Source organism: Mastigoproctus giganteus, chromosome 12 (assembly GCF_048544385.1).
Source record: "Mastigoproctus giganteus isolate SK-2022 chromosome 12, ASM4854438v1, whole genome shotgun sequence".
Lineage (NCBI taxonomy): Eukaryota > Metazoa > Arthropoda > Arachnida > Uropygi > Thelyphonidae > Mastigoproctus > Mastigoproctus giganteus.
This window is the reverse complement of record NC_143586.1, coordinates 82100519-82113926: the sequence shown is the minus strand read 5'-3', so window position 1 is coordinate 82113926 and position 13408 is coordinate 82100519. Positions and strand designations below refer to the sequence as shown.

The window sequence follows — 13408 nt, the reverse complement described above, 5'->3', positions numbered from 1 at the left end:
TGAATCTGAGTATTACTTTCCTCTCTAAAATTTTACACAATCTTTTTAACACTCGACCTCTGGCCAGCCAGCAAACTGCAGCATGTTGTAATAGTGTGGAATGTGCAGATCCCATTTCATGCCATAGTATTTCAAATAATCAGGGGCTAAGGACACTGGATTTTATTAAATTTACTGTTTGGATGGACATTGCTAACACTGCATGCAACACTGGGCTTTTTACTTTTTAACTTTTTACATGCTAATACTTCTTGGTGAATAATACGTGTACTTTGAATTTGTGGCACTACTTCCTTAAATTTTGCAATCAGTCCTGCAAAATTTAAGGAAGTAGAGCCACAAATTCAATACAAATCAAAACACAATTTGAAATATTGATATCTTTGCTGAAGAAATATTCATATATTATCTTGAATATTTCAGACCTTGTTGAATGGAGTGGCAAGTAAAAGCTTTTCATGAATTCTTCTTGAATCACTCCACTGTCCCAATCAATATATCGAATGTACATAATAATTACAACTTTTTTAGTAATATCTGTTGATTTATACAATTGAAGAGTAAATGTTCTAGCTTTCTTCACTTTCTCTAAAAGCTAATAATGAAGGCATTCATCACTGCAATACATCTCACAGTTGTATCATTAGAGAGGGAATTTGTCTCTTTTTTTTTTTTTTTTTTTGCAGCCTTGTAGTTTTGTGGTGCAAAAGCTGCTTTGGCTATATTGCACCTTTTGCAGCCTTCTCTCCCAAATTTGCCTTGCATGTATCTGCTAAGCAAGGCATGATTAAATTTTCTCCTATAGTGAAGGACTTTTTACTTTTAGCTATTTGGAGTGAAATTAAGAATGATGCATGAGGTCCACCATCTGTTACATTACACACTTGAAGCAATTCATTCTGGCTTTTAAATTAATTTTCTTTTCTTTTAAAAAAACTTGACTTGCTTGTTTTGATACTGCTGGTGTTTTTTGTCAAGATGTCTCTTTAGTTTTGCTGGAAACATGGCACTATTTGGCAAAATTTCTGAATGAATAACACGCTGCGGACTGTGTGTTATTCATTCAGACTGTTACCTTGACACGTGAAACCATATTTAACGTAATCAGGATCATACTTTCAATGTACCGCTTTCTGCATTTTCGTCAGACTGTGAAGGTGAGTCACATCTATCACTGGCATTGTTTCTCATGGAAATAGATGGAATTGGACTGTGAAGGTGATTGTCACATCTATCACTGGCATTGTTTCTCTTGGAAATAGATGTAATTGCTTCTTTGACATTTCTTTCACTCACTTCAGAATTTTTCACAAAAAAAAGTCACCTTGGTCTTTTGCTCATTTTATTATCCTCTGGCTACGAAGCAGACATAATTGTATTAGAATAAATAGAAGTTCAAAATAATTTTAGGTGTAATTTTATGTAAAAGATTGAATATATCAGACCTGGTTGAACAGAGTGGCAAGTAAAAGCTGTTCATGAATTCTTCTTGAATCACTTCATTGTCCCAATCAATATATTGAATGTACATAATAATTACGACTTTTGCTGCCAAATTTCGACAAAACATGCAACATACACGTTCCATAACCGCTGGTTATGGAACTATGATGAAATACCAGGCAAATGACCATTCACAGACAATGCTGGGCTTTTGTCATGGACTGTGATCAAATAGTGTAATCAGACTGGTTTGAAAAGAAATCTAATTGATTTCTACAATGAATTTTATAAGGTGACTGGCTGCAAATGAGAATTGGCATCATCAGATGCACATATTTTCACAGACTAAATGATATAATGATGTGGAGGGAGGGAGGGAGGGAATCAATGAGTAGGAGAGGAGTGGCGGAATGATGGAGGAGAGATTGGTCGGGGCAAACAGTACAGTGACAACAAAATGTTCTTTTATGTGTGCAGCGTGGAAGGAGAAAAAGGTAAAAGTGAGACAGAAATAGAGCATATGAATAAACAAAGTAAGCTCTCTTCACACTGTGACACTTGGTGGCACTCACTACAAAGTGACATTGCTCCTTGAGAAGTATTGTTTTAAATTGTAACTGTCCACATAGTGACACGACAGCATACTCAATGCAGCCACAGTGGCATGCAGGAAAATCTTTTGTGATGAGTGTCAGAGTCTTTTCGATGCTGCATGCGTTACTGAGTGTCGCTGTGTGAATAGAGCCTAAGGTGAGAAAGGGCTGGTATTGGAGAGCAGTAAGGGGGAGGAGAAAGTTGGAAGAGTCTGAGGAAGGGAGAGCAGGGTTGCAATTATTATAATGTGATGGACAAAAGTCTTCAATTGGTTCTAATAAATAATGTTATAGTTCTAATAATCAGATGTCTCACTTTTATTTGTTAAAGGCTTGTGGAACACCTTCCCCATGCTTTCAGAGCACCGGTTGAGAAACACTAGTCTAAACCACACAGTTTTATAACTCGTGGACAGTTTTTATAACTCACATGTGTAGCTACCCTCCTAGCTGCTATCCATTTGAGTCATTTGAAGCCTGTGGACATTTGAGGGATTATTGCAGGGAATAGACCCAGAGGGTATATTGCTAAAAAAAATAGTAACGAAAAAAAAAATAGTAATTCAGGTTCAAGCTCCTAGGAGGGGGGGGGTGTATAGTTTCTCAGGGCTCATGATCAGGGCCTTTTCTGCATCAGCTTTGATGCAGGCCAGTGGAACTGGGTAAAGGTAATTGAATAGGTTGTTATTTCTCTGAGTTTTTTTGTAACTGCCCTCCCCCCATGCTGAAGCAGGTGCTAGTTTTTTGATGTGAAAACATCTTTGGCGGCACCTACTACATTTTCGGACTGAAGCAAAACCAATTGGTAACGAAAATGTCAGACAGCAATGACATAAATGATGTTACCTAAATGATGCTAATGCAGTCACTAACATTGATTCGGTAAAGTAGTGGCGCGAGCCCCAAATCAACTTTAATGACTGCATTAGCGTATTTAGGAAGTGACATAATTTGCGTCATTTCCATATCACATTTTCATGAAAGATGTTTTTGCATAAAACATCTTTCGTTCGAAACAAGGTATACATGTGCTTTTTTTGCAAGGATGTCAATAAAGGGGAATGCATTGATCCCATCCAGTTCAAGTGTGAAGGTATATTGTACACTGGTGTGCAAAATTTAAGGACCAGTCAGGTTTTCACCTGTAACTTCTCATAGGACTGGCCTGGATATGAGAAAAGCATACCAAAGGTACAGAAATGAAGAAGGAAACAACAACGGAAACAAAATGGTACAGAGGGACTTTATTCAAAAATGGCAACATTGCACTGGCTGCCATGATACTGATGCATCACTGCCAAAGATGGAACAAAGTGAAGAGGTGGTCCTCAGTAGGAGGTATGGCCACCCCTAATGTCGATGCAGGCTTTGCACTGCGTGTCCATACTTAGAACAATGTTGTTGATAAGTCCTTGCAGTAACATCATACATTCCTCTGTCAGCACCATTTTCAGCTGGCGAACATTTTCTGGTGGGTGTGGATGTGGCACTAGGCGTTTCCCCAGAGCATCCCATATGTGTTCGATAGCATTTAGATCAGAGGAAACGGGCAGGCCAATCCATACAAACAATGTCCTCACTTTCCAAAAGCATATCAACAGCTGCAGTGTGATGGGGTGTGGCATTATCATCCATAAACACGAACTCGGGGCCAATGGTACCTCGGAACAGACGCACATAGGGAAGGATTGCCTCAGTACAGTAGTGTGCACCAGTTACAGTACCGCCTTCCAATATCTGGAGTTGTGTACGTCCATCCAAGATAACGCCTCCCCAGACAAGAACACCTCGACCGCCATATCGATCCCTTTCAGTGATGTTTCTGGGATGATACCATGTGTCAGCCTCTCGCCAGATTAGCTAACATCCAGAATTGCTGCTGAGACTGAATCCACTCTCATCAGTAAAGAGTACCTGAAGTAAAGATTTTGTGGTTGTAACCTTTAGAAATAGTGTTGGTCCTTAAGTTTTGCACACCAGTGTATATACCATTTATTTAGAAGTTGAATAGAATGTATCCAAGGCCTCCTTGCTGTAGCCTCGCATCAGGAAATATCATTGGTGTTCGATACATCAGTGACTTGAACAAGCCCACTGTCTTGTTCTGGTGCATGCTTAGAGCCTCCTCCTTCAACTCTAGGCTGGCCATAAAGTTCTCTTTGAGAATGGGTGATAACAAGGATTTCAAAATTCTCATTGAGAATAACTCAAACTAGTCAGCCATGAAACATGAGGTCAATCAGATCCAAATTGTCTTGTTTAGATAGGAGCACAAGGTGGCCTGTGTGTCTGAGTTGAACCTTCTTCTTACCAATATCACACTCTTAGCTTTTGCAGCTAAGAAGGGTGATATTGGTGACTCTGCATCAAAGCTCATCACTGTTTCCTCAAGTTTGAGCTTCCTAACAGATTTTTGAGTGAATGGGGTTTGAAAGGGGAAGGTGGTAGTTGGAAAGGAAAGATAGTTGACATGTGGCAAGGGTTTCTCATGGATGTTACTTGCTACTGATAGGCTGGATTTGTGACTTTATGCTTCTAAAAATAAAAGGGGATTCTGAATTGTTAGGATTGGTAGCCTTGTAAATAGACTGGTCTGTTTTTCCAGCATTAAGAAGGGCTTTTATTTCCTTTTTAACTTGGAATTTTTGGGGCTTAGTGGGGTTGATACAATAAGCAGTTACAATATTTCCAAGATAACAACTGTTGCCTGAAGATCCCTTTCATTCAGTTGTAGTTGTTATTTGGTTTTTAGGAGCATTAGCAACTAAGGCCATATTGCTTCGGGGATATGCGGTGGTCATTCCCTGACCTTTCCGCATCCTCCATATTTGGTGGTCACAGGCTCGAACCCCGGTCTAATCAAGAAGCATGTGCTATGCACTGCTGCTCCTGCCCACCTGGCTACGGAGGCACCTTTCATTCAGTTTCTAGATAAGTTTTTGCTGACATGAATTCAGATTTTTGTAATTTGAGTTGGCCGTGACCATCTGGCTAGCCAGCCTGCATCCATTTCCAAGTATTTCAGTCATGTGGAGGACCACATGACTGAAATACTGTGGTTTTTATGCTATTAAGAGTAGGAGACCGGCGGAATTACTTAGCAAGTACAGGTCACTGTTGAAAAAAAAAGCCGTGAATTAGGGTTGAACTTGAAAGTGTCTGCAATTCTGCCCAGACACGATAGGAGGGAGTATATGATGAGAGCCTTGTCGATCAATTCGGCCCTGGAGGGATTGTGCAAGGCTCAAGGGGTAGAATTTTTTTCAGCCTGGACTGTACTTGTTAACAGGAGAGATTGCTTCTACAGGGATGGGATACACTTAAATAGAAAGGGTGCAAGAATTTTTGCTGATGCTGTCGAGGCAGTGTTAGGTGGGTCGGAAAACTGCTAGTTGGGGGGGATACAAGGACTAATAGATTAACAGTAGCCACTGGCAGAGGTGGAAGTGATTCTTGCACTGCTTCTATTGAAATGAGCAGAAGTCTGAAAAACAAGATGCAGGATATTTCAGAGACTGCTGGTAGTCATTGCGTAACAAGTAAACACATGGGTTGTGTTAGGGTAGCTAAGAATAGAAACAGGTGCATGTATACCTGCGTGTACACCAATGCTAGGAGTTTGGTAAATAAATTTGATGAATTTTAGGTATTGCTCAAAACATCAAAGGCAGATATTGTTGGGATATCAGAGACGTGGTGTCACACAGATATAAGTAATGCAGAACTGGAATTTGGGGAATACAATGTATATAGAAAGGATAGACAGGACAGGAGGGGAGGAGGGGTTATGCTATTAATTAAGAAACACATAAAGTCAAAGGAAGTGAAGCCAGTTGACATCGATGGACAGGGCAGTGTCGAGTCAGTTTGGTGTGACATAAGCATAGGGAAATCAAAATTGAGAGTAGGAGTGTGCTATAGGCCTAATGACTCTGATGAGTATAATAATATATTGTACAGGGAAATAGAGTGGGCCAGTAAATCAGAGAGTCTTATAATGGGGGATTTTAATTTCCCAGATATTGACTGGAATTTGTGGGTTGGTCACTCGCACACTAGCAAGGCTTTTGTGGATTTATTGGATGATTGTTTTCTACATCAGCATGTTCGTGAGGCAACAAGAGGGAGCAATACTCTTGATCTGATTATCAGTAGTGATTCTTCATGCATTAAGAACCTGCAGATAAATGAACCACTAGGTGGCAGTGATCACAGTGTGTTGAAGTGGGATTTACTCAAGGAGGTAACTACCATCAGAGGTAAAGGGAAGGGTTTTTGTTTTCGTAAAGGCGACTATGATGGTCTGAGACAGTATTTAAATTCTATACAGTGGGACCAACTGATGATGTTACCAACAGCAAACTCAAAATGGGAAGCATTCAAGGAACTAATCTTGGTGGCTACCAGGCTTTACATACCAACTAAGAAATATTGTTCAAGGTTTAGGCCTAAATGGATGTCAGATGGACTAATGAGACATGTGGCAGAGAAGAAAAATGCATGGGATACATACAAATTAATGGGTGACATGGAAGCCTATGATAGATATAAGTTGGTCTGTAACCAAGTCACAAAGGAGATTAGGCAGGCAAAGGCAGACTACGAAAAATCCTTGGCAAAGGATGCAAAGAAAAACAAAAAGGAGTTCTTTACATACTTGAACTCGAGAAGGAAAGGGATGAATCAGATTGGTCCACTGGATATTGATGGTTCAACAGTTGAGGATCCTGCTCAGGTGGCTAACAATCTAAACGAGTATTTTGCATCTACATTCACGCATGAGGAGTTATTCAGGAAGGAGAATGATGTAGGTAAAGTAAACATTGGCAGTGAGCTGGATGATTTTGTAATAACTGAGAGGAAAGTGGAGGAGAGATTGTTGAGGATAAACATAAAAAAGGCACCTGGGGTGGATGGGATCTATCCAGTTATATTAAAGGAGGCAGCAAAGGAAGTATGCAAACCCCTAGCCATAATTATGAGAGCTTCTTTGGACTCAGGGGAGGTACCCATAGACTGGAGATGTGCAAATGTAACCCCAATTCACAAAGGAGGATCAAAGGCTGACACAAGTAATTATAGACCTGTTAGTTTAACTTCTGTTCCAGGTAAATTAATGGAGGCACTGGTTAAAGAAGCACTGCAGGATCATCTAGACAAGAATTCAGTTATAGCTCAGACGCAGCATGGTTTTGTTAAGGGCAGGTCTTGCCTGACCAATTTGATTGGATACTATGATGTAGTCACAAAAGAACTGGATGCAGGGAATAACTTTGATATTATATATTTGGATCTTAGAAAGGCTTTTGATACTGTTGCACATGGAAGACTGCTGCACAAATTGGAGCAGTGTGGCATTGGAGGCAAATTGCTGCTATGGATAAGGGGATGGTTGAGTGGCAGAAGACAGAGAGTGGTAATCAGTGGACACTGCTCAACGTGGACTAATGTTATTAGTGGAGTTCCTCAAGGTTCAGTGTTGGGTCCATTGTTGTTTTCGGTGTTTATGAATGATATTGATGATGGGATATCAAGTTTAATGTCTAAGTTTGCAGATGATACAAAGGTTGGCAGGGTCGTTAAGGACACTACTGACGCTATGCTGCTGCAACAGGATCTGGAAAGGTTGAACAGATGGGCTGAGAGGTGGCAAATGAAGTTTAACATTGACAAATGTAAAGTACTACATATGGGTAACAGTAACCCCAGAGCAATGTATCAACTCTGCGGTACTACACTGACAGTGGTGGAGAATGAAAAGGACCTGGGGGTAATTGTGCAGGCAGATATGAAGTTCTCTGAGCAGTGCAGACGAGCTGCAAGAGTAGCTCATGGTGTCTTGTCAATGATATACAGGAATTTTTCTAGCAGGGATAAGGAGGTGATTATTCCCTTGTATAAGGCAATGGTTAGGCCACATCTTGAGTACTGTATACAGATCTGGAGGCCTCATTTCAAGAAGGATGTAGAGCTGCTGGAACGGGTACAGAGAAGGGCAACAAGATTAGTAAATGGAACAAAGGGTTGCTCTTACGAAGAAAGGCTTAAGTTTTGCAAATTACAGAGTCTGGAGACTAGGCACCGGCGAGGTGATCTGATAGAGGTGTATAAGGCTTTGAATGGTTTGAGCATGCTCAATGCCAATGGGATTCTTCATCTTTCTCAGAATAATCACCTCAGAGGGCATAAATTCAAATTGAGGAAGGACGGATGTCGGATAGATGTGCGGAAATTTGCCTTTGGCCAGTGGGTGGTTGGTTGGTGGAACCGACTTCCATCACTTGTTGTTGAAGTTGATAGCCTAAACAAATTTAAAGCTCAACTGGACAGGTATTTCGAACGAACGGAGGGGTGAAATGGGAGAGGGTTTTTTTTTTTTTTTTTTTTGGCTGATGCTGAATAAGCTTGCTTTCTTGCATCATATGCCTCTACTAATGCTAATGCTAATGCTAATTCAGTTGTAGTTGTTATTTGGTTTTTAGGAACATTAGCAACTAAGGCCATATTGCTTCGGGGATATGCGGTGGTCATTCCCTGACCTTTCCGCATCCTCCATATTTGGTGGTCACAGGCTCGAACCCCGGTCTAATCAAGAAGCATGTGCTATGCACTGCTGCTCCTGCCCACCTGGCTACGGAGGCACCTTTCATTCAGTTTCTAGATAAGTTTTTGCTGACATGAATTCAGATTTTTGTAATTTGAGTTGGCCGTGACCATCTGGCTAGCCAGCCTGCATCCATTTCCAAGTATTTCAGTCATGTGGAGGACCACAGTTAAAATTCCAACCAGAGACTAAAAATTCTTAAGGCTGCTTCGATTTAGGTTCCAATTAACTGATCTTAGGTAGAGGGAGTAGAACTTCCTCTCACAAGTTATTCCAGTTTTTCTTACTGCATGATTACATGCAGATTGATTCATTGTACACAGACAACATAGGAAAGGTAATTAATCAAAAATGCACATTTGTGCTCTTGACTTAGTAAACTTTCTATGACTTTGAATGGCAAAATGGTCCTTAAGGGGTGAGCCCCTTTTAATCCAGGAATGGAGCACTTCCTCCTTACTGTCCTTTTCTCCAACATTAAAGGATATATGAGAGCAATTATCCCAGTAAGCATTCATGAATGTTCCATCTTAGTTTTAAAAAAACACATTAAAATTTTTAATAAAAAGTTTGTGTGTTTATTTTTAGCTAAAATAAAAAAAAAACAAAACAGGATTACACTTTTTATTTCAAATAAATTCTCCTCAAAATTCAAAATATGAATTGATTGCCTAATTGCTTTTTCTTGTCACTTCAGAGATTCTTGCATGTCACCAGTGGTATGCTTACCATAGTTTGAGAAATTCTAATATACAGTTACATATTGTTATACAATATATTCTTTTGAAGGTCTGGTCTATGAAGAATACACTGCATGATAGAACTGATAGTAAAGTTCATCTTCTTTGGTATTTTTTTTTTCTTTTTAGTGTTGTCTACAGATAATGAAACTGAGATTCATGTTCATGCAGTTAATAAAGCGAAGGATTATATTGGAACATTTTCTAAAGGTAAATTTTCCATTGATATTCTGTATAAAATCTTGAATTAAAAAAATACAGTGAAAATCAGTGAGAGTATGGCACTTTTTGAAGCTGTACAGTATAAAGTAGTAGTAGTGGTATATGATGCAAGAAAGCAAACTTATATAGTATCAGTCAAAAAAAAAAAAAAAACCCATACACACACTTCACCCATCCTTACCCTCCAAGAATTTGTCTAGTTCTTCCTTGAATTTATTCAAACCATCCACTTCCACAAAAACAGATGGAAGTCTATTCCATCTGTTTTTGTGGAAGTGAATGGAAGTCTATTCCAAAAATCAACCACTTGCTAGCTGAAAATAAATTTCTGCATGTCTGTCCCCCAACCAACCTTCCTGAACTTAAATTTGACCCCTCATTGTACACAGACAACATAGGAAAGGTAATTAATCAAAAATGCACATTTGTGCTCTTGTCTTAGTAAACTTCCTATGACTTTGAATGGCAAAATGGTCCTTAAGGGGTGAGCCCCTTTTAATCCAGGAATGGAGCACTTCCTCCTTACTGTCCTTTTCTCCAACATTAAAGGATATATGAATCAGATCAGCAAGAGACTATGTACGAGGAGTGTAGTCTCAGCAAGAGGAAGAATGCTATTCACATTCATCTTACGCGATCCATTCAAGGCTTTAAAACACCTCATTCAGATCACCCTGCAGGTACCTATTCTCCAGAAGCTGCAATTTGCAGGACTGAAGCCTTTCTAGGTAAGAACCCCCCTTTTGTTCCCTTCACCAATCTGGTTGACCTTGTCTGCACCTGTTCCACCAGATCTACATCTTTACTAAAGTGAGGCCTCCAGACCTGTATACAGTATTCAAGATGCAGCCTAACCATGGCCTTATACAAAGGGATAATTACCTCATTATCCCTAATACCAAAATTCAATATATCATTGACAAAACCCCATGAACTGTCCTGTCAGCACATCTGCACTGACCATGGCGCCTCCGTAGCCAGGTGGGAAGGAGCAGCAGTGCGTAGCACACGCTTCTTGATTAGACCGGGTTTCGAGCCCGTCACCACCAAATACGGAGGATGCGGAAAGGTCAGGGAATGACCACCGCATATCCCGGAGCAATATGGCCTTAGTTGCTAATGCTCCTAAAAACCAAACAACAACATCTGCACTGCTCAGAGAATTTCATATCTGACTGCACAGTTGCCTCCAGGTCTTTTTCATTTTCCCCTATCCTGAGTGTACTACCACACAATTGATAAGTTACTCTGAGATTACTGCTACCAATATGTAGTACCTTGAATTTGTCAATAGTAGTAGTAGTAGTAATGGAATGTGATGCAAGAAAGCAAGTGTATGAGCTTATGCAGCATCAGCCAAAAAAAAAAAAAAAATCACACCATTCCCTCCAAATGCCTGTCCAGTTCCTCCTTAAATTTATTTAACCTATCAACATCCACAACGACAGATGGAAGTTTGTTCCAGCAATTAATCACCTGCTGGCTAAAGGCAAATTTCCGCACATCTGTTGTACATCTGTCTTTTCTTAATTTGAATTTATGCCCCCTTAGGTTCGTAATCTGAACAAGTGGAATGATCCCATCAGAATTCAGCGTGCTCAACCCATTCAAGGCCTTATACACCTCAATCAGAGCACTTGTACGATCCAGATTAGATTACGGGTCCCTGGTATACAATTCGGCCAGAGACAGTGTACTTCGTTGGCTCGATCCTGTCCATCATCTGGCTCTCCGTACCGCTATTGGAGCATATCGAACATCTCTAGTTCAGAGCTTATACGTCGAAGCAAACGAACCGCCGTTATTGCTTCGACGTAAGCAGTTGTCTCTAAACTACGCTCTAAAACTGAAATCCCTGCCAGACCACCCTACGTGGCTATCCGTTTTTGAGCCACGATGGGAAAATTTGTACAACACCCGTAAGACTGCCAATCGTCCTTTTGGTATTCGTGTCCAAGAGCTACTCAAAGAACTTAATATCAAGGTAGACAAGGTTGCCCAAACACCAAAGCAACCCCTTCCACCCTGGCATGCTCATGTCCCGGCATGTGACTTGTCCCTTAGAAATTGGGGAAAGTCGGACACTCCATCGTCTGTCTACCTGCAGCTTTTTTCAGCACACCGAGCTGAACATTCTGACTTTGCGCCAGTCTACACAGACGGCTCGAAGGCGGAATCATATGTGGGATCTGCTGCTGTCTTTAGAGACAGCACTACATCGGAGCAGATTCCCTCTGAATGCAGCATATTTACTGCAGAGCTGCACGCTATAAAGTTAGCCTTGGATCACATTAGTAAATGCCAATACCAACGGTTCATTTTATATTCCGACGCTCTCAGCGTGTTACAGGCTTTAATATCTGTGAGATATAATTCTCATCCAGTTCTGTCTAGCATTCAGCAGAAGATTCACGTTCTGCATGAACGTGAATATGATATCCGCTTCTGCTGGATTCCCAGCCACACTGGGATTAGGGGAAATGATTTGGCTGACGCCGCAGCCAAATCAGCAATCCCCAATAATAACCACTGCCTGTTAGTCCCCTATACAGACTACAGGCAAATAATACATCAAAATATACATTCCCAATGGCAGGATTCGTGGAATAGACAGACTGCGAATAAATTATATCATATAAAACCTGTAATTGAACCGTGGCAGTCTAGTCTGAGCAGGAATCGTAAGGAGGAAGTTGTTCTTGCCCGGACCCGCATAGGACATAGCCATCTGACTCATTCGTTTTTGCTGAGGGCTGATGACCCTCCTATGTGTGTGTCCTGTGGCACAATTTTAACTATCAGACACATTTTAATTGACTGTCCAGATTTCAGCAATACTCGTTTTACCGCTTTTAAACATCTGACTGAGCCTTATACACTCAGTCAGATTTTATCCGACAATGACAATGTGTCTGCTGTTTTTAGCTTTTTAAAATCAATAAACGTTTTTGCTCGTTTATAAAATTTATATTTTATTGTGATTTTTATTGATTTATTTTTTATACCTTTTATACATTTTGACAAAGTGACCTAACTAATTAGGTCACTGAATGTTTAAAATTTTTTATATATGACCTGGTCTTGGCGCATTATAGCCTGAGAAGCTAATGCGCCAATAAAAAATCAAAAATCAATCATCAATCAATCAACCTCAATCAGATCACCATGCAGGTGCCTACTCTCCAGCCACTGCAATTTGCAGAACTTAAGCCTCTCTTGGTAAGAGGATCCCTTCATTCCCCTCACCAATCTTGTTGCCTTTCTCTGTACACGCTCAAACAAATCTACATACTTCCTAAAATGAGGCCTCCAGACCTGTACGCAGTACTCAAGGTGTGGCCTGACCATTGCCTTATACAGAGGGACAATCATCTCCTTTTCCCAGCTAGCAAAATTCCTATATATCATTGTCAAAACCCCATGACTTGCCCTGGCAGCCTGTATGCATTGCTCTGAAAACTTCATATCTGACTGCACAACTACTCCCAGGTCTTTTTCATTTTCTACCATCTTAAGTGTAGTACCACACAGTTGGTACGTTTCTCTGGGGTTACTTCTACCCATATGCAGTACTTTGCATTTGTCAAGGTTAAACTTCAGTTGCCACTTCTTAGCCCATCTGCCCAAATTATCTAGATCCTGTTGCAGTAGCACACTGCCATTACTGTCATTAACAACCCTGCCAACCTTTGTATCATCTGCAAACTTCGACACTAAGCCTGATATACTTTCATCAATATCATTGATAAATATACGAAACAACAGTGGACCTAACACCGAACCCTTTGGGACTCCACTAATAACAT

General features: G+C 40.4%; 1 long non-coding RNA gene across 1 annotated transcript in view; it reads left to right on the top strand.

The window, feature by feature from the left end:
• The window catches only part of LOC150077231 (uncharacterized), a 59280-nt gene that overhangs the window by 38942 nt on the left and 6930 nt on the right, over positions 1-13408 (top strand). The window contains exon 3 of the long non-coding RNA XR_016547741.1: positions 9510-9590. This is a non-coding gene — a long non-coding RNA (uncharacterized LOC150077231). The remainder of the gene's footprint in view (positions 1-9509; positions 9591-13408) is intronic.